Genomic DNA, 23,184 nt, shown 5'->3' on the forward strand with positions numbered 1-23,184 from the left:
ATTTTTTGTCATGTGTATGCTCGTTGTAACTAATCTATAGTCATTTATACAGCCTATTGGACTCAGGATTTCGAGTAAAATAGTTGTCCACTGATTTATTTTTTGCAAGCACACACAAGTAGCAGACTAGAGCCTGCGGCCTCCCGCCAGTAGGGGGACCGACAACAACAACAAGATCTCGGATATGTCACCTAGCGTCACACAACATTTTCCTTTAAATAATCCCCGCCCAGCTGGCAACTTACTTGCTTTTTTCTTCCTTGCTGTCATTGAGAGAAGACAAAATGGTTCCTCCGGTGCCAGTGTCCCCTTTGATAAAGGTAAAGCGCACACAACCTGCCCTTCTGTGTTTTGTGGTTAGGTGCTTGTGTTGCTCAGTACAACACTGGGGTTGGTGAGGTTTGGACTGTGGCTGGAAATCCTCAAGGTGACATCGGGAGCCCGCGGCCTGTGAAAGCCATCGCTATAGCAGCACTGATTCGGGCAGCTTTTAAGTGCTTCAGCAACACAGAATAAGACTGTATAAAGTGCAATGCAGTGACGGCCTGCAAAATGTTGCATTGAAGGGAATTGTGTGAATTTGGCTAATAACTCCTTAGCTGACCGAGAGGATTTGCGGCCTTCTTTGGCTAGTAAGATGTTAACGTGGTTTTAGTTTTATTGAGACCCAAATGAAAACTGAGGAGACACTTTTAAATCCAGAAATAGTTTTGTTTTGCAATGTAGAATCTTTGTAGTAACTCAAGGTCATAAGGTGCTGCCATAGAGAGAGTTTCCGCTTTGTTCTTGCATATTTACTCTTTAAATATATATTACAATGTTTTTGTGCAATAAATCAAACGTGCCACAAAATCCGATAGCAAACTAGGGAATGTATGTACATTAAATTTAATGGGGGAAGTTAAGTATGTCAGACAAAACTTTTTGTGACATCCTCAAAGTATATTTTATTGGTGAAATTGGGTAGCTTTAAAGTCCTTTTATACGGAAAGACAACGGCAAATAACAAATTGCAATACACACATACCTTAGGAATACTAAACCTAATTTTTCTTTCATGATTCATTGATCATGCAATTTTAAGCAACTCTAATTTTCTCCTATTTTTCTTTGTTCTCTTGCTATCTTTATTTGAAAAAACAAATCTAAGCTTAGGAGCTGGCCTATATTTGGTTCAGCCCCTGGGTAGTGCTTGCTGATTGGTGGCTAAATGTAGCCACCAATCAGTATGGGCTGCCCAGGGTTCTGAACCAATAATGGGCCGATGTTCTATCAGAATCGGCTCCCTCTGACTGCGCATGCTCTGCATGACGTAATCACACTCAATGTGTGGAATGTTAATATGTCAATCAGCAATGTGCAGTCAGAGGGAGCAGATTCTGATTTGGAAGCTGTAGTGTTGGATTTTGCTGCCCAAACAAATGGGCGCATGCGCTGTTAGATCGCTTGTCAGAGTGAGGAGGGTAAAGGCTACAATTACAGCGTGTCCTGCATACAGTGTATGTGTGTGTATGTGTATATATATATATATATATATATATATAATCTATTGTGTCACATTGAATTTCTGTCTCCTCCTAGTGTTGTTCTTTAAGGTGTAATTTATATACCGGCTGAGTTTACACATTCTTTTTCCCCATTCCCTCATCCCAGGCTTCATTCACACATCAATTCTATTTAACCCCATGCAGTGTAGCCTTTATCCTCCTCACCATGACTAGCAATCCAACGGCGCGTTTGGGCAGCAAAATCCGACACTGCAGCTTCCAAGTCAGAATCTGCTCCCTCTGACTGCGCATGTTGCTGGTTGACATAATCGCAATCCACATATCCTATTTAAAGGCACAAAATACTCATATGCTAAATCACTTGAAACTGATGCAGTATAACTGTAAAAAGCTGACAGGAAAATATTACCTGAGCATCTCTGTGTAAAAAAAGGAAGATTTTACCTCACAATTTCCTCAGCTCAGCAGAGTAAGTTCTATGTAAAAAGTTATACTCAGTTGTTGCTCAGCTGCAGGTAAAAAAATAATAATGAAGAAATGGACAGCAGCCAATCTGCATCAACAGTGCTAAGGTCATGAACTCTTTTACTGTGATCTCATGAGATTTCACTTAACTCTCATGAGATTTCATTGTAAACTTCCCTAAGCTGAATAGGGAAATAACATGAGTGCACAAGGCTCAATCCTTCGGCTGTCCCGGGACAGACATACTGATTTGTTGCTTAGTAGTCCTTTACAATGGGATGTGGCTAGTGAGGACTTTTTGAGGTAAAATATCTTCCTTTTTTTACATAGAGATGTTCAGGTGATATTTTCTAGTCAGCCTTTTACAGCTATGCTGCAGCACTTTCAAGTGTTTAAACATTTGGGTATTATGGCCCTTTAACATATGTGGAGTGCTATTACATCATACAGAGCATGTGCAGTCAGAGGGAGCAGATTCTGACAAAGGTGCAGAATCAGAACACCGGCTCCCAAACTTATATTCTTGTTTTTCAAATAAAGAAAGCAAGAGAACGAAGAAAATTTGATAATAGGAGTAAATTAGAAAGTTGCTTAAAATTTCCTGCTTTCTCTGAATCATCAAAGAAAAAAATGTGAGTTTGTCCCTTTTTAATGGGATGTAAACTATTCAGTCTTGTCATTTCATAGAAAAGAGCTATACTTTTTTTTTTTTTTTTTTGGTTCAGAACCTGGACAGCACTTATTGGTGGATGAATTTATTCAGCAAGGACAACCCAGGTTGTTCACCAAAAATGGGCCGGCATCTAAACTTACATTCTTGCAATTCAAATAAAGATAAGAGAATGAAGAATTTTATAATAGGAGTAAATTAGAAAGTTGCTTAAAATTTCATGCTCTATCTGAATTGCAAAAGAAAAAAATTGGGTTCAGTGTCCCTTTAACTTTCTGAGTGCTGGTCATTAGCACTGGCTGTCGCTGTGGCCCTGTCTGGCCCTGCTGTTGGGGGAGCAATTACCCTATGGGGGGGGGCCAGGATCCGCCACTTATGTTGTCTTCTTGCAGTTGAGAGCTGAACGTAAACTCGGTCATATACTAGGAGATGATTTTTAAATATGCTGGTAAGGCTAGGTTGGTCATAACTACAATGCAAATTTCCTCCTTTAGGATGTGGCTCCTTAGAATAAAAAGGGTGATTTCAGCTTTTGCAAAATCATAACATGTAGCAGGACAATGTTAGTCTTCTTAAAGTTAGGGATTTTTTAAATACTTCCGTTTTGATAGTAATACAAATTTGACCTAACCTAAACATGATAAACCAGAAGTTGACAAATCTCTCAAATTAAATTAACTTTTTTTTTTTTTTTTTTTTTTTAAATTGTGCTTGGTCAATTAATGTACAATGTGTTTTGTTTTTCCCCTCTTTGCAGTTCACCAGATATTCAGCATTACTGCTTGGAATAGTGTATGGAAGTAGACGACTTGGTAAGATCATACTGTGAGAATTAAGCTTATTTAATTCCTTTGCTGCTTAGCCATTTTCACACACCCTGTACTGGTGTTTTTAGTTTTGTTATCTATATCTTTCTATCGAGATATAGTGACAATGGGATATGTACCCAGTCCAGTTTGAGAGTGCAGCCCGTTTCCATGTTTTGTACTGTATGTCCCTTCATTTGAAAGGGCAGGATCTGAGATGTGACTTTTCAAATGCCCCAGGTTCCCTTCCTTCAACTTTTCAGCATGAAGGTCCCACCCCTTGTGAAATCACCACATGCGCCAGTGGCGGCATCAGGGCACTAATTCCAAAAAACTGCAGGATCTGTTTCAGTAGTGGGACCACCCCATCATGTGATTGATCCCTCCTAATGGTGACAAGTAGAAAATTAAAGGGACATTTAAGTCCAAAAAAAAAATTCATAATTCAAATAGGGCATGTAATTTTAAACAACTTTCCAATTTACTTTTATCACCAATTTTGCTTTCTCTTGGTATTCTTAGTTGAAAGATAAACCTAGGAGGTTCATATGCTAATTTCTTAGACCTTGAAGGTTGCCTCTAATCTAAATGCATTTTGAGTTTTTCACCACTAGAGGGCATTAGTTAATGTGTTTCATATAGATAACATTGAGCTCATGCTCGTGAATTTACCAAGGAGTCAGCTCTGGCTAAAATGCAAGTCTGTCAAAAGAACTGAAATACGGGAGCAGTCTGCTGAGGTTTAGATACAAGGTAATTGGAGGTAAAATGTGTATACTTATAACTGTTAGTTATGCAAAACTGGGGAATTGGTAATTAAGGGATTATCTTTTAAAACAGCAAAAATTCTGGTGTTGACTGTCCATTTAATAAATGTTGGGTGCTAAAAGTAAAATCATGGGAAATGACAATATACTTATTGTGAATGCAGTAACATAAACCCAGGTGTTTAAATATTAGACACATAAGTATTCAGTTTTTGAAATCATACGCACACCACTAAGTGTCCTTAAAGGGACACTGAACCCAAATTGTTTCTTTCATGATTCAGAGCATGCAAATTTAAGCAACTTTCTAATTTACTCCTATTATCAAATGTTCTTCGTTCTCTTGCTTTCTTTATTTGAAAAAGGCATCAGCTATTTTTTTGGTTTAGGACCATGGAAAGCACTTGTTTATTGGTGGGTGATTTTATCCACCAATCAGCAAGAACAACAGTGTGTTCATCAAAAATTGGCCGGCATCTAAACTTACATTCTTGCATTTCAAATAAAGATACCAAGAGAATGAAGAAAATGTGATAATAGGAGTAAATTAAAAAGTTGCTTAAAATTGCATGCTCTATCTGAATCACAAAAGAAAAACTTTGGGTTCAGTGTCCCTTTAACCCAGATAAGATCCTTTAAACAGACATAATTAACTTTCCTCCAAAGTCTATAGAAATGTACACATCTATACAATGCAGTAATTTACTGCAATAAAGCAACATTTGTTGCTGCTTTTACTGCTCGTCTGTAAATTAAGCCAAAGAAGCAGCTTCTCCTGATCTGATCATAAGTCTAACTATACGGATCCTAATACATCAGAATAATATATATTCCTAGAAATAAGTCCATGAATATTACCCACATAGGGACATACTACTACAACTTACTGTACCATGGGCCTTACAAGTTGAACTTCGGTATCATAAATATAGACACTTATCAGTGTATTACTCCTGAAAGTAGCAACGAGAGATATCGGATATATGGAATAACCGGTCAATGAGGTTGCAATCCTTAGCTATATAAATTGCTGATTTAGTTACTTTCACTCTCCTTTCTATCTCAGTACATCATTACTGACTCATCAGTGTGTACTTAGACCTATGCAGGATTATTATAAGTGTGTGTTTTAAGTTTTTTTGTTTTTTTCCCCCTTAACTTTTGATATGTAATGTTTAAAATGTTTGTTTTAATAAATGGTCTCTGACCCCTCCTTAGTATCTGAGACCATCTACTTACTTACATTATGAGTACAGGTGGCCCTCATTTTACAACGGTTCAATTAACAGTTTCAGAATAACAACCTTTTTTTCCAGTCGTGACTGCTATTGAGAAGCAGTGCATTTATTAAAATAGCCAGTAAGTGGAGCTGTCTGCTTGTGTTGCAGCAAAGCCAAGCAAGCTGAAATTAATCAGTTTAATCAGACCTGAGCTATCGAGCAGATTTCAAAGGAACAAGATCTTCCTGTCTATAAATCAGTCCAGATTGGAATGCATAGAAAGAACTGTTTGCAGAAAAATTCAAGTGAAGTATGTGTTGTGATTATTTTATTAGGTTTATAATGCTATTTAGCAAATGTTTTTGTTCATTTAACTTAATTTAATTATATATTCTGTGTTGTGATTATTTTATTAGGTTTATAATGCTGTTTAGCATTTAAATTCTTAATTTCAAAGCTTTAAAAATAATGTATTAGGTGAAACTTATGACAATTTTGAGAGGGGCCTGGAACCTATCTCCCTCACTTCCCATTGACTTACATTATAAACTGGGTTTCAATTTACAACCATTCCTTCTGGAACCTTACCCCGGCGTAAACTGAGGGCTACCTGTACAATTCAGGAATATTTACTGACAGTGTCATAAGACTTTAGAGTGCTATAAGTGTATTCTCCAGTAGGGGGCTCTTTACCCTCTAACTTTCCCTATAGTGAGCACAAGGATATCTTTATGGCACTCGTGTACTAGCGCCGTCTAGCTGTAAAAAAAACTGCTACAATGTACTGAGATAAGAGTTGACCTTTAACAGCTTAGAAATTGGCATATGAGCCTACCTAGGTTAGCTTTCAACAAAGAATACCAAGAGAACAAAGCAATTTTTTATCAAAGTAATTTGGAAAGTTATTTAAAATTACATGCCCTATCTGAATCGTGAAAGTTTAATTTTGACTAGACTCTTTAACTTTAGTCCATGGCACTTTTTCTCTATGATTTCTTTAGAAAATGTGTACCTCAAATCAACCTGATGGCATTTTGGATATAGCATATTAGCACATGTACATAGGTGATACGGCGTATGCCAACTATAGAAACTAAACAAATGCATTAAGCAGCACTAGTTTTAGGTTGTTGAATGCTAGTCTTATGGCTTTTTGGCTATTTCACCATTGCTCAATGTAAAACAAACTATTGATGCCTTTAAAGGGACAGTCTACACCAGAATTGTTATTGTTTTAAAAGATAGATAATCCCTTTTATTACCCATTCCCTAGTTTTGTATAACCAACAGTTATATTAAAGGTATAGGAAAGTCAAAATTAAACTTGCATGTCATTTTAAGACACTTTTAAATTCACTTCTATTTTCAAATGTGCTTCGTTCTTTTAGTATCCCTTGTTAAAAAATGAATACGCACATATCATACACTAGTGGGAGCTGCTGCTAATTGGTGCCTGCATACGTTTGTCTCTTGTGATTGGCTAAATAGATATTTTCAGCTTCCTGACAGTAGTGCAATGCTGTCCTTTCAGCAATGGATAACAAGAGAATGAAGAACATTTGATAATAGAATTAAATTGGAAAGTTGTTTAATATTTTAAACTATAAGAAAAATAAAATTGAGGGTTTACTATTCCTTTAACCCCTTAATGACCACAGCACTTTTCCATTTTCTGTCCGTTTGGGACCAAGGCTATTTTTACATGTCTGCGGTGTTTGTGTTTAGCTGTAATTTTCCTTTTACTCATTTACTGTACCCACACATATTATATACCGTTTTTCTCGCCATTAAATGGACTTTCAAAGGATACCATTATTTTCATCATATCTTATAATTTACTATAAAAAAAATTATAAAATATGAGGAAAAAATGGAAAAAAACACACTTTTTCTAACTTTGACCCCCAAAATCTGTTACACATCTACAACCACCGAAAAACACCCATGCTAAATAGTTTCTAAATTTTGTCCTGAGTTTAGAAATACCCAATGTTTACATGTTCTTTGCTTTTTTTGCAAGTTATAGGGCCATAAATACAAGTAGCACTTTGCTATTTCCAAACAACTTTTTTTTCAGAATTAGCGATAGTTACATCGGGACACTAATATCTTTCAGGAATTCCTGAATATCCATTGACATGTATATATATATTTTTTTTTTTTTTTTTTTAGAAGACATCCCTAAGTATTGATCTAGGCCCATTTTGGTATATTTCATGCCACCATTTTACCGCCAAATGCGATCAAATAAAAAAAATTGTTCACTTTTTCACAATTTTTTTTTTTTTCACAAACTTTAGGTTTCTCACTGAAATTATTTACAAAAAACTTATGCAATTATAGCATACATGGTTGTAAATGCTTCTCTGGGATCCCCTTTGTTCATAAATAGCAGACATATATGGCTTTGGTTTTGCTTTTTACTAATTAGAAGGCTGCTAAATGCGACTGCGCACCACACGTGTATTATGCCCAGCAGTGAAGGGGTTAATTAGGGAGCATGTAGGGAGCTTCTAGGGTTAATTTTAGCTTTAGTGTAGTAGACAACCCCAAGTATTGATCTAGGCCCATTTTGGTATATTTCATGCCACCATTTCACCGCCAAATGCAATCAAATTAAAAAAAACGCTAAATTTTTCACAATTTTAGGTTTCTCACTAAAATTATTTACAAACAGCTTGTGCAATTATGGCACAAATGGTTGTAAATGGTTCTCTGGGATCCCCTTTGTTCAGAAATAACAGACATATATGGCTTTGGCATTGCTTTTTGGTAATTAGAAGGCCGCTAAGTGCTGCTGCGCATCACACGTGTATTATGGCTAGCAGTGAAGGGGTTAATTAGGTAGTTTGTAGGGAGCTTGCAGGGTTAATTTTAGCTTTAGTGTAGAGATCAGACTCCCACCTGACACATCAGACCCCCTGATCCTTCCCTCCCCCACCCCACAATTGTCCCCGCCATCTTAAGTACTGGCAGAAAGTCTGCCAGTACTAAAATAAAAGTTTTTTTTTTTTTTTTTTTTTTTTTTTTAAATACATTTTTAGCATATTTACATATGCTACTTTGTAGGATTCCCCCCCCCCCAAAACAGCTCTCTAACCCCCCCCTGCCTTATTGGGGGCTATCTTGGGTACTGGCAGCTGTCTGCCAGTACCCAGTTTGCAAGAGAAATGGGTTTTTTTTTTTTAATTATGTTCTTTTTCTGTAGTGTAGCTTCCCCCCCCACAGACCAATCCCCCACCCCCTGACTAATGTATTTTTTATATATATATATATACTATTTTTTTTTTTTTTTTTTTTAAACTTTTAATACACCTTTTTTTTCTGTAGTGTAGCGGTTCCCGCCCGCCCCGCCCTGCCCTCCCGTGCGCGCCTCCGATCACCCCCGCCCACGATCCCGCCCCCCTACACATCATCAAGGCCATCGATGGCCGGCTCCTACCCACCAACGAATTTAGCCGGTGATGTCCGGTGCAGAGAGGGCCACAGAGTGTCTCTCTCTGCACCGGATTGCTAAAAAAGGTTATTGCAGGATACCTTAATATCGAGGCATCACTGCAATAACCGGAAAGCAACTGGAAGCGAGCAGGATCGCTTCCAGCTGCTTTCCAGACCGAGGACATACACCACACGTCCTCGGTCATTAACTGTGGTTTTTTTTTTTTTGAGGACGTGTGGCGTACGTCATTGGTCGTTAAGGGGTTAATATACTTTTTTTTTTTTTTTTTTTTTTTTTTAACCTCTGATTACCTTGTACCTAAGCCTCTGGCTAATGCAAGTCTGTCAAAAGAACTGAAATAAGGGGGCAGTTTGCAATCAACGCTGACTCCTAGGTAACTCCACGCATGAGTACAATGTATTTTGACACATGAACTAATGCCCTCTAGTGGTGAAAAACTTTCAATGCATTCAGATAAGAGGTGGCCTTCAAGTGCTTAGAAATTGGCATATGAGCCTACCTAGGTTTAGCTTGCAACTAAGAATGCCAAAAGAACAAAGCAAAATTGATAAGTTAATTGGGGAGTTGTTTAAAATTACTTGCCCTATCTGAATTATGAAACTAATTTTTGACTAGACTGTCCCTTTAACGTCAGAACACTTTTCCTTTCCAGCATATTTAAAACCAATTGCTGAAGAGGAAAGGAAGATAGAATTAGAGGAGAAAACCAAGCGAGAGGAAGCAGAACGCATAGCAAAAGAGCTGGCAGCAGGTATGTGTAAGATTGTTAGAATTTTTTTTTTTGGTATTTTTTTTTTCCATGTAATGCAGATCTAGTTTGTCCATATTCTACACTGAGCCTCACACTTAAAGCCTGAGCTATATGTCTGAAGTGTTTAAATCCAAAATCCATTATTATTGGTATCCCTTCAGATATGTCAAAACAATAACATTTACCCTAAACCTTTTCTTGACCAGTAATGGTCTTTGGAATTCTATAGACCTTTCGGTGACACATTAGATATGGGTGTGGTGGGTTGTCTGTGTGGGATTTTTTTTTTTATTTTTTTTTTTGTGATCTAGGAACTGTGAGCCATATTCTCATTTACAACTTCACTGGTGGTCCAGTTTCTAGTGTTTTGCCACATACTTTATATAACACATTTCTTTTAGATGGAACAGAGAGTATAATTTCCCTTTTAGTAAATAATACCTTTCCTTTCCCTCAATAGAAAATTAGTGATATTTGTGTGTGATTTATACAGTATCTTGATAATGTTTTTAGAATGTTCTTTTTCTTATTTAAACTGCTTAAATTCACATTGTTTCAGTTTCTGAAATGTTTGCTTCAAAGGTGTGTAACTTTTTTTTTTTTTTTTTTTTTTTTCCAGCCAATGAAGACACTATTTTGAAATAATCTGTCCATATGTGAACATGGTGCACAAGTATGACATTGAAAGTAAACTGAGACCCATTCATATTTTACGGCTTTCGCTTAAAAATTCCTTTTGTTAATGTGTTGGTTTATTGCTGTAAATCCAATTTTATATGCTAAGCATATAATTCAAATAAAATGGTAAAATGTCTTGGGTTTTTTATTCTTACGCAAGAAAACATTATTTTTCTGGGAATGGAGGAGTAACTAGTTATGACAGTACAGGCATAGGTCATTTCAATGTGCTTCTCAGTGTTCTTTTTACAAATTGAAGGTTTGTGGCAAGTCTATCAGCGCCATTTTTTTAATCATATATAGACACCACCACCAAAAAGACTGACTCACTGAAGGCTGAGACGATGGATAGTATTTTTATCAGTACATTTTTTATTTTATTTTTTTTAATTAAGGTATGTGCGTTAAAAAAAAAGACATAATGCTACTGCACACTTGGGCTAGATTACTAGTGGAGCGGTGTTTTGCGGTTTCGCTATAGCAATCTCTTTTAGGATGTTCATTTTTGCGCTAGTCGGGTTGTGCTGGTATTTAAAAGTTTTTTTTTTTTTTAAATAAAACCTTTTTTTTTCTTTTTTTTTTTTTTTTTTCTCTCAAGTGCTAAACCGACATTCGTAAAAAGTCAAAGATCGCATTTATGCATTCTCCCCCCCCCCCATAGAATTCTGGAGAAAAAAAACCCACCATAACTTATTTGTAATAGCCAGTGAAGTATTAAAGGGACATTAAACCCCAAAAAATTCACATGCCTGAAGCACTACAGGACAGGAAATAGTGCTGCCATCTAGTGCTACTGCTAATGTATAACATTGTTGCAAAACTGCTGCCATATAGCTCTGCAGACACGTGCACACTCTTGAGCTTACAGTTCTGTTTTTCAAATAAGGATAACAAGAAAACAAAGAAAATGATAAAAGAAGTAAATTAGAAAATTGTTTAAAATTTTGTTATTTCTAAATCATGAAAGAAAAAAAATTGGGTTTTGTGTTTCCCTAGGAACCCCAGGATTTAGGCAATTTTTGGCCATAACATTTTTTAATGTGACTCCCCCCGCTGCATTTCCAAATTAAATGTTCATCTGCCAGGGCTTGTAAAAAGCTTGCATACACTCAGGTAGGTTGAATTAGCACATGCATTTGTGATTGTCTGTCTGATGGTTGTTGTCACATGATACAGGAGGAGTGGAAATAGACGTATCTTTGACATTTGCCCCCCAAAAATGGACTTCACTACACAGACTAAGTGCTATTGCATTGTTTTTCTATCATGCGTTTGTTGATTATGCAAATCTACTGTATTTACTGGTCCTGTTTAAAGCTGTGAAGGCAATTTGAGATGATGTAGTGGCGAAATAAACGTACACTGCCCAGGACCATTTGACATTAGGTACTCTCTGAAAAGATGCACAGTTTTATCTTTAGCTTAGTCTCCACAGTTTCAGGTTTAAATCATGGTAACATGGCTTAAACATGTCTAACTATATTGAAAGCTATATCATTTTAACCCTTTGAGTGCTAAGCACTTTCCCACCTGGGTGCTAATATTTTCTATATTTTTTTTTATTTTATTTTTTTATAAACTGATTCCCAAGGCTTACACTGTTGGAAAGGTTAGGTGATTACCTTTCCAACAGTGGGTCTTGGGGGTCTGTGCTGCTTAGATGCCTGAGATACAGGCTTCTAAGCAGCATGCCCCCTCCTATACTTTAAGTATAAATAAAGTTGCGCGGTGACGTCATCTCATCACGTGAAGCCCCGGCGATGTCTGTCACTCTACAGGCACGATCGCCGGGGTACAAGCAGTTAGGAGCCCCCAGATCTCCCTCAAGGTGGGAAGAGTGCTCATGACGGCATCAAAGTGAGAAACTCTGACGGCTCAGAGCCGTCATTAGCATTCAAAGGGTTAAAATAAAACACTTTTAAACCTCATTGCTTGTTCTTTTGGGCAAAACATCAGCTATTTGCAAGTATATTCCACTTTGAAAATATGTGCATAATTTATTTATAAAAGGAACTTGCAAAGTTATATTTCTCTATTTTATAGCATAATTTGTTCAAAAATATTTTTTAAGTTCATCTAGGAATCAAAAATTGTTTGGTCTGAATCTGTGTTCAGAAGTTTGTTTTGATAAATACAGGGATATCTAACACATTTCACACTGTATTCTCAAACGCACACAAAGAACACATGCAGACATTGTTTTTTTGTTTTTTTTTTAAAGATAAGTTCATAAATAATTTGTATTCATTTATAGACCAGTTGATAAACTGGTTACCAGTTAAATATAGTTGGATTTCTTTTTTTTTTTTCTTCTAGTCAAACGTTATGACTCTACATTTATTGTGAAGCTGGATTAAAACTCACGCAAAATTTCTGTGACAGACAGGACTAATAAATATTTAGGTTAAATTATATAGTAGACAAAAGTAAATGTAATTACCATTAAAGTCATGTTATGGAGTATTTAAAAAAAAAAATTAAACCAGCTAACAAAATATGGTAAAATATGGCCCAAGTTCAGGAGAGTACTTTTTATGTGAGATAGCAAATTTAGTTAGACACATAAAAAATAAATATGCTGCACTGAGACAAGTGTTACTAGCATTTTTCTTGTACTTGTATGCCTATTGTGGAGCGAAGTTAAAGGGACAGTCAACACCAGAATTTTTGTTTAAAAAGATAGATAATCCTTTTATTACCCATTCCCCAGTTTTGTATAACTAAGTTATAATACACATTTTTACCTCTGTAATTACCTTGTATCTAAGCCTCTGCAGACTGCCCCCTTATTTCAGTTAATTTGACAGACTTGCATTTTCGCCAATCAGTGCTCACTCCTCTGTAAATTCACGTGCGTGAGCTCAATGTTATCTATGTGAAACACAAACTAATGCCCTCTAGTGGTGAAAAACTGTCAAAATGCTTTCAGATTAGAGGCGGCATTCAAGATCTAAGAAATTAGCACATGAACCTCCTAGGTTTAGCTTTCAATTAAGAATACCAAGAACAAAGCAAAATTGGTGATTAAAACTAAATAGGAAAGTTGTTTGACATTACATGCCCTATTTGAATCCTGAAAGTTGTTTGGCTTTTTCTTCTGTTATGTGTGATCAGTCCACGGGTCATCATTACTTCTGGGATATAACTCCTCCCCAACAGGAAATGCAAGAGGATTCACCCAGCAGAGCTGCATATAGCTCCTCCCCTCTACGTCAGTCCCAGTCATTCTCTTGCACCCAACGACTAGATAGGATGTGTGAGAGGACTATGGTGATTATACTTAGTTTTTATGACTTCAATCAAAAGTTTGTTATTTTACAATAGCACCGGAGCGTGTTATTACTTCTCTGGCAGAGTTTGAGGAAGAATCTGCCAGAGTTTTTTACTATGATTTTAACCGGAGTTGTTAAGATCATATTGCTGTTCTCGGCCATCTGAGGGAGGTAAAGGCTTCAGATCAGGGGACAGCGGGCAGATGAATCTGCATTGAGGTATGTAGCAGTTTTTATTTTCTGAATGGAATTGATGAGAAAATCCTGCCATACCGTTAAAATGACATGTATGTATACACTTCAGTATTCTGGGGATGGTATTTCACCGGAACTACTCTGTTAAAGGTCACTAATCCTTTTAATAACTATTTATCATGTTAAACGTTTTTGCTGGAATGTAGAATCGTTTACATTGCTGAGGTACTGTGTGAATAAATATTTGGGCATTATTTTCCACTTGGCAGCCTTTTTTGCTTTTATTTGTGACAGTTTCGTTTCTCTTCACTGCTGTGTGGGAGAGGGAGGGGCCGTTTTTGGCGCTCTTTGCTACGCATCAAAAAATTCCAGTCAGTTACTTTTATATTTTCTGCATGATCCGGTTCATCTCTGACAGATCTCAGGGGTCTTCAAACTTCTTTGAAGGGAGGTAAATTCTCTCAGCAGAGCTGTGAGAATTCTTATAGTGACTGTGAATAAAATCGTTGCTTTGTATTTTTTATGTCAAATTTAATTATTGTTATTTTACTAATGGGAACAAACCTTTGCTAAAAGTTGTGTTGTTTTAAAGTTTGATGCTATAACTGTTTTTCAGTTCATTATTTCAACTGTCATTTAATCGTTTAGTACCTCTTTGAGGCACAGTACGTTTTTGCTAAAAAAGATTATAACCAAGTTGTAAGTTTTTTTGCTAGTGTGTTAAACATGTCTGACTCAGAGGAAGATATCTGTGTCATTTGTTCCAATGCCAAGGTGGAGCCCAATAGAAATTTATGTACTAACTGTATTGATGCTACTTTAAATAAAAGTCAATCTGTACAATGTGAACAAATTTCACCAAACAGCGAGGGGAGAGTTATGCCGACTAACTCGCCTCACGCGGCAGTACCTGCATCTCCCGCCCGGGAGGTGCGTGATATTATGGCGCCTAGTACATCTGGGCGGCCATTACAGATAACATTACAAGATATGGCTACTGTTATGACTGAAGTTTTGTCTAAATTACCAGAACTAAGAGGCAAGCGTGATCACTCTGGGGTGAGAACAGAGTGCGCTGACAATACTAGGGCCATGTCTGATACTGCGTCACAGCTCGCAGAGCATGAGGACGGAGAGCTTCATTCTGTGGGTGACGGTTCTGATCCAAACAGATTGGATTCAGATATTTCAAATTTTAAATTTAAATTGGAAAACCTCCGTGTATTACTAGGGGAGGTCTTAGCAGCTCTTAATGATTGTAACACCGTTGCAATACCAGAGAAACTGTGTAGGTTGGATAAATACTTTGCGGTACCGGCGAGTACTGACGTTTTTCCTATACCTAAGAGACTAACTGAAATTGTTACTAAGGAGTGGGATAGACCCGGTGTGCCGTTCTCACCCCCTCCAATATTTAGAAAGATGTTTCCAATAGACGCCACCACTCGGGACTTATGGCAAACGGTCCCTAAGGTGGAGGGAGCAGTTTCTACTTTAGCTAAGCGTACCACTATCCCGGTGGAGGATAGCTGTGCTTTTTCAGATCCAATGGATAAAAAATTAGAGGGTTACCTTAAGAAAATGTTTGTTCAACAAGGTTTTATATTGCAACCCCTTGCATGTATCGCGCCGATTACGGCTGCGGCAGCATTTTGGATTGAGTCTCTGGAAGAGAACCTTAGTTCATCTACGCTAGACGACATTACGGACAGGCTTAGAGTCCTTAAACTAGCTAATTCTTTCATTTCGGAGGCCGTAGTACATTTAACCAAACTTACGGCTAAGAACTCAGGATTCGCCATACAGGCACGTAGGGCGCTGTGGCTAAAATCCTGGTCAGCCGATGTTACTTCTAAGTCCAAATTACTTAATATACCTTTCAAGGGGCAGTCTTTATTTGGGCCCGGTTTGAAAGAAATTATCGCTGACATTACAGGAGGTAAGGGCCACGCCCTACCTCAAGACAAAGCCAAAGCTAAGGCTAGACAGTCTAATTTTCGTCCCTTTCGGAATTTCAAAACAGGAGCAGCATCAACCTCCACTGCACCAAAACAGGAGAGAGCTGTTGCTCGTTACAGGCAAGGCTGGAAGCCTAACCAGTCCTGGAACAAGAGCAAGCAGGCCAGGAAACCTGCTGCTGCCCCAAAGACAGCATGAATCGAAAGCCCCCGATCCGGGACCGGATCTAGTGGGGGGCAGACTTTCTCTCTTCGCCCAGGCCTGGGCAAGAGATGTTCAGGATCCCTGGGCACTAGAGATCATATCTCAGGGATACCTTCTAGACTTCAAATTATCTCCCCCAGGAGGGAGATTTCATCTGTCAAGGTTGTCAACAAACCAGATAAAGAAAGAGGCGTTTCTACGCTGTGTACAAGATCTGTTATTAATGGGAGTGATCCATCCGGTTCCGCGGTCGGAACAAGGACAAGGGTTCTACTCAAACCTGTTTGTGGTTCCCAAAAAAGAGGGAACTTTCAGGCCAATCTTAGATTTAAAGATTCTAAACAAATTCCTAAGAGTTCCATCCTTCAAAATGGAAACTATTCGGACAATCTTACCCATGATCCAAAAGGGTCAGTACATGACCACAGTGGATTTAAAAGATGCTTACCTTCACATACCGATCCACAAAGATCATCACCGGTATCTAAGGTTTGCCTTCTTAGACAGGCACTACCAGTTTGTAGCTCTTCCATTCGGATTGGCTACGGCTCCAAGAATCTTCACAAAGGTTCTGGGTGCCCTTCTGGCGGTACTAAGACCGCGAGGGATTTCGGTAGCTCCGTACCTAGACGACATTCTAATTCAAGCTTCAAGCTTTCAGACTGCCAAGTCTCATACAGAGTTAGTTCTGGCATTTCTAAGGTCGCATGGATGGAAAGTGAACGAAAAGAAGAGTTCTCTTTTTCCTCTCACAAGAGTTCCATTCTTGGGGACTCTTATAGATTCTGTAGAAATGAAGATTTACCTGACAGAAGACAGGTTAACAAAGCTTCAAAATGCATGCCGTGTCCTTCATTCCATTCAACACCCGTCAGTAGCTCAATGCATGGAGGTGATCGGCTTAATGGTAGCGGCAATGGACATAGTACCTTTTGCACGCCTACACCTCAGACCGCTGCAATTGTGCATGCTAAGTCAGTGGAATGGGGATTACTCAGATTTGTCCCCTACTCTGAATCTGAATCAAGAGACCAGAAATTCTCTTCTATGGTGGCTTTATCGGCCACACCTGTCCAGGGGGATGCCATTCAGCAGGCCAGACTGGACAATTGTAACAACAGACGCCAGCCTACTAGGTTGGGGCGCTGTCTGGATTTCTCTGAAGGCTCAGGGACTATGGAATCAGGAGGAGAGTCTCCTTCCAATAAACATTCTGGAATTGAGAGCAGTTCTCAATGCCCTTCTGGCTTGGCCCCAATTAACAACTCGGGGGTTCATCAGGTTTCAGTCGGACAACATCACGACTGTAGCTTACATCAACCATCAGGGAGGGACAAGAAGCTCCCTAGCAATGATGGAAGTATCAAAGATAATTCGCTGGGCAGAGTCTCACTCTTGCCACCTGTCAGCAATCCACATCCCGGGAGTGGAGAACTGGGAGGCGGATTTCTTGAGTCGCCAGACTTTTCATCCGGGGGAGTGGGAACTTCATCCGGAGGTCTTTGCCCAAATACTTCGACGTTGGGGCAAACCAGAGATAGATCTCATGGCGTCTCGCCAGAACGCCAAACTTCCTCACTACGGGTCCAGATCCAGGGATCCGGGAGCGGTTCTGATAGATGCTTTGACAGCACCTTGGAACTTCGGGATGGCTTATGTGTTTCCACCCTTCCCGCTGCTTCCTCGATTGATTGCCAAAATCAAACAGGAGAGAGCATCAGTGATTCTAATAGCGCCTGCATGGCCACGCAGGACTTGGTATGCAGATCTAGTGGACATGTCATCCTGTCCGCCTTGGTCTCTACCTCTAAGACAGGACCTTCTGATACAGGGTCCATTCAAACATCAAAATCTAACTTCTCTGAAGCTGACTGCTTGGAAATTGAACGCTTGATTTTATCAAAACGTGGTTTTTCTGAGTCGGTTATTGATACCCTGATACAGGCTAGGAAGCCTGTTACCAGAAGGATTTACCATAAAATATGGCGTAAATACCTATACTGGTGCGAATCCAAAGGTTACTCCTGGAGTAAGGTTAGGATCGCTAGGATATTGTCTTTTCTACAAGAAGGTTTAGAAAAGGGTTTATCAGCTAGTTCATTAAAGGGACAGATTTCAGCTCTGTCCATCTTGTTACACAGGCGTCTGTCAGAAAATCCAGACGTCCAGGCTTTTTGTCAGGCTTTAGCTAGGATCAAGCCTGTGTTTAAAGCTGTTGCTCCGCCATGGAGTTTAAACTTAGTTCTTAACGTTTTACAAGGTGTTCCGTTTGAACCCCTTCATTCCATTGATATAAAATTGTTATCTTGGAAAGTTCTGTTTTTAATGGCTATTTCCTCGGCTCGAAGAGTCTCTGAGTTATCAGCCTTACATTGTGATTCTCCTTATCTGATTTTTCACTCAGACAAGGTAGTTCTGCGTACTAAACCTGGGTTCTTACCTAAGGTAGTCACTAACAGGAATATCAATCAAGAGATTGTTGTTCCATCCTTGTGTCCAAATCCTTCTTCAAAGAAGGAACGTCTTCTACACAATCTGGATGTAGTTCGTGCCCTCAAGTTCTACTTGCAGGCAACTAAAGATTTTCGCCAAACTTCTTCCCTGTTTGTCGTTTATTCTGGACAGAGGAGAGGTCAAAAAGCTTCTGCTACCTCTCTCTCTTTTTGGCTTCGTAGCATAATACGTTTAGCCTATGAGACTGCTGGACAGCAGCCTCCTGAAAGAATTACAGCCCACTCCACTAGAGCTGTGGCTTCCACTTGGGCCTTTAAGAATGAGGCCTCTGTTGAACAGATTTGCAAGGCTGCAACTTGGTCTTCGCTTCATACTTTTTCCAAATTTTACAAATTTGACACTTTTGCTTCTTCGGAGGCTATTTTTGGGAGAAAGGTTCTTCAGGCAGTGGTTCCTTCTGTATAATGAGCCTGCCTATCCCTCCCGTCATCCGTGTACTTTTGCTTTGGTATTGGTATCCCAGAAGTAATGATGACCCGTGGACTGATCACACATAACAGAAGAAAACATAATTTATGCTTACCTGATAAATTCCTTTCTTCTGTTGTGTGATCAGTCCACGGCCCGCCCTGTTTTAAGGCAGGTAAATATTTTTTAAATTATACTCCAGTCACCACTTCACCCTTGGTTACTCCTTTCTCGTTGATTCTTGGTCGAATGACTGGGACTGACGTAGAGGGGAGGAGCTATATGCAGCTCTGCTGGGTGAATCCTCTTGCATTTCCTGTTGGGGAGGAGTTATATCCCAGAAGTAATGATGACCCGTGGACTGATCACACAACAGAAGAAAGGAATTTATCAGGTAAGCATAAATTATGTTTTTTTTTGGACTTGACAGTCCTTTTAAACCAGCTCAAAGTAATGCTAAATTAACAACGTTACACAGACAGAGCAGACACAAAACTGTATTCCTCATTTCAGTAATATATAGCAGTTATAGCTACGTTGTGGTAAAACTAAAGTAGAGAGTAGTTTATTATCCGGGACTATCCTCCATACATGCCAGGCACCCGGCAACAGTCAGTGCTGCTATTTTTTATTAAATGTTTTTGGTTCAATGATGACCCACCTGAGCTCTCAAGTCCAGTTTGCACCACACTCAGTCTGCCACTAATGTAGGCAGCAGGCTTCTTCCCCAAAGTTCGTTGGCGTCGCCTCTTCAGCCAAATCCGCTTGGCCTGGGAGATCACATGTGCACTGCATGACTCACTAGAGACGTGCAGACTCCAGGAAGGCGGCTATTGGTGGCCGTGATGTGACGGCGGCAAGCCGGACAAAGTATATTTTTAAAGTACTAGTGCAGCGGCTGGGGGCAATGGACCAAATGTTCCACACCTGCAAATGTGCCGCCCTAGGCACAAGCCTTGTTGGCCTAGGCCTTAATATGCCCCTGGTAAAAGCGCTAGCCCAACATGAAATTATGAATATTTCATTCCAATGTTATTTTTGTAATGGAATAGGTTCTATTTTATTCATAACTATTTCTACATCTATGTAACGTGTTAATTTTTTTTTTTATAAATATATTTAAAACATATTCTATTTGCAGAACATTGGAATGTGAAATGTTTACATTAAATATACAGTTAAAAAGTATATAGTAAGAAAATATACATGTTTTCATCTACTTAACGGTAAAAGGCTCCAATGCACATATATGTGTATATATTAACCCCTTAAGGACCACAGCACTTTTCCATTTGTTGACCGTTTGGGACCAGGGCTATATTTACATTTCTGTGGCGTTTGTGTTTAGCTGTAATTTTCATCTTACTCATTTACTGTACCCACATATATTATATACCGTTTTTCTCACCATTAAAAGGACTTTCGAAAGATACCATTATTTTCATGATATAATTTACTATAATAAAATATGAAAAAATGGAAAGAAAAAACACTTTTTTTTTTTTTTTTTTACTTTGACCCCAAAATCTGTTACACATCTACAACCACCAAAAAACAACCATACTAAATAGTTTCTAAATTGTGTCCTGAGTTAAGAAATACCCAATGTTTACATGTTCTATGCTTTTTTTTTTTTGCAAGTTATAGGGAAATAAATACAAGTAGCAGTTTGCTATTTCCAAACAATTTTTTTTCTCTCTCAAAATTAGCGATAATTGCATTGGAACACTGTCAAGAATCCCTGAATATCCCTTGACATGTATATATTTTTTAGAAGACAACTCAAAGTATTTATCTAGGCCCATTTTGGTATATTTCATGCCACCATTTCACCGCCAAATGTGATCAAATTAAAAAAAAAAAGTAAAATTTTTCACTGAAATTATTTACAAACAGCTGTGCAATTATGGCACAAATGTTTGTAAATGCTTCTCTGGGATCCCCTTTGTTCAGAAATAGCAGACTTATATGGCTTTTGCGTTGCTTTTTGGTAATTAGAAGGCAGCTAAATGCTGCTGCGCACCACACTTGTATTATGCCAAGCAGTGAAGGGGTTAATTAGGGAGCTTGCCGGGTTAATTTTAGCTTTAGTGTAGAGATCGGCCTCCCACCTGACACAACCCACCCCCTGATCCCGGCCAAACAGCTCTCTTCCCTCCCCACAATTGTCCCTGCTATCTTAAGTACTGGCAGAAAGTCTGCCAGTACTAAAATAAGTTTTTGGAAAAAAAATAAAATTCTGCTGTGTAGGATCCCCCAACCTCCCTGATTCCCCCCCCCCCCAACCTCCCAAAAAAAACAGCTCTCTAACCCTCCCCCTCTACCTTATTGTGTGCCATCTTGGGTACTGGCAGCTGTCTGCCAGTACCCAGTTTGCCATAAAAAATGGTGTTTTTTTTTTTTTTTTTTTATTTATAAATATTTTTCTGTAGTGTAGCTGCCCCTCCCCTGAATAACCAACCCCCCCTCCCAGATTCCTTAGATAAAAATTCCCCCCCTCCTCTCTCCCACCTTATCCTAAGCAAATTTTGCCATAGTGTAGCGTTCCCACTTACTCCTGTGCGCACTCCCGGCGCCCCCGCACGTGATCCTGCCCCCCCTCTGACGCACATCCCCCATCAATGGCCGCCCACCCGCCAACGATGGTCACGGAGTGGCTCTCTGCATCGGTTGGCTAAAAAATGTTATTGCAGGAGGCATCTCTGCAATAACATGGAAGCGACTGGAAGTATATATATATATATATATAACACCAAATAGCGCACTCTCACTCGCCGACAAAACTCAGGACCAGGGTGCTCAAAAAATATTCATCAAAGTCCAATAATAAGCACTCTGGATTTACACACAGCAAATTTAATAGGCAGTGACGTTTCGGGACATTCACCCCTTCCTCAGACTGAATGCCCCGAAACTTCACTGCCTATTAAATTTGCTGTGTGCAAATCCAGAGAGTGCTTATTATTGGACTTTGAGATATATATATATTTATTTATTAATTTTCACTTTTTATTTTCTGAGATAGCGGTAAGGATTCTAGTGTAAATATGAGCGCAATTTAAACAGCGCAAAATATCGCAAAAAAACCTTTTGAAATTGTTTGCGCTCCACTTTTAATCTAGCCCTTAATAGGCTACAGTATAGTGTAAACGTAGCTTTTATATGCACTGGGAAATAAAATAAAAAATTGTGTGATTCGCTTTATTGCAGTGTTCTGGAACCAAACCACACTATCTCTGAGGTACGCCTGTATATGCATGTTCCTATCCAAATTCACTCAGCATAGCAAAATAAGTCATCCAAATTTTACAAAACATTTTTTTTTGTTTATATTCACAAATGTGTCTTACTTGTTAAAATAGTTAAGAGAAACATGGGTCTTTGAGATGTAATACAAAAAAAAAAAACAATGACCCTAATAGTATTGCCAGGTCATGTTGACTACTTCATAGCTAAATGGACATAAAACCTCTCTTGAATGTCAAGTGTTATGAGGGGGTAATAAAGGCCTCTGAAATTGCGCAGAAAATCCTGAAATAGAACCGATGCTGATTTGTCATTATAAGTAGCAGGCTGGGATAGGACCACTAATCGAAAAGAGCAGGATCTCTTTTTCATGTAAGGGGGTCTCAAGTTTATGTATTGTAAGGGGATGTCATACACTGCAGATGTTCCATATGGGTCTTTTAGATCTGTTACATTAGTCTGCAGATCGCCACCTGGGCCGCTTTTTTTTTTTTTTTTTTATTATTATTATTATATTTGAGGGGTATAGTGTGTGCTGCTTTAAGTGATGGGCTCCTGTGAGGCCACTGCCCCATGCAGTAAGTGCCATTTTATGCCAATTGCCTACTAATGGTAGGGGTTATGCGATACCATACTGGATAGAGGGGACCGCATACCACTTTGTGTTTTATGGGGGGGGATGCGCTCTAAAAGTGCTTCCTTCATGAGCAATTTACAGTTGAATACTTGGGGCAGGTAATCATCTGAAAATTAGAGGAGGCAGGTGACACTTCATTTAAAAAAAAAAAAAAATCCCCCTTTTTTTTTTATGAGGGGTTTCATACCCCTCTTAATAAATCTGCCTCAGGTTAAACAGCATTATAAATTCCGCTTCACATAATTGCAGTCACCTGCATCTTACAGGTGAATGAGAGATCACTTGCTTTTTAAAAAAAAAAACAAAAAAAAAAACAGCCCCCCCACCCACCACCAACCCCTGGCTCACTAACCACTTTCATGCCCCCATTTTTCTTCCTGGTGCTCTGAATCATTGGTGTATTACATATAGTTCATGGGGCAAT

The 23,184-nt window shown here is 38.8% G+C and overlaps 1 long non-coding RNA gene across 1 annotated transcript; it reads left to right on the plus strand.

Moving 5' to 3' along the window:
- Positions 1-204: 204 nt before the first annotated feature.
- On the plus strand, positions 205-10,461 carry LOC128647975 (uncharacterized). Its single transcript, XR_008400473.1, has 4 exons — positions 205-320; positions 3,401-3,455; positions 9,549-9,647; positions 10,267-10,461. It is a non-coding gene; the product is annotated as an uncharacterized LOC128647975 (long non-coding RNA).
- The last annotated feature ends 12,723 nt before the right edge of the window (positions 10,462-23,184 follow it).

This window comes from Bombina bombina, chromosome 2, assembly GCF_027579735.1.
Source record: "Bombina bombina isolate aBomBom1 chromosome 2, aBomBom1.pri, whole genome shotgun sequence".
Lineage (NCBI taxonomy): Eukaryota > Metazoa > Chordata > Amphibia > Anura > Bombinatoridae > Bombina > Bombina bombina.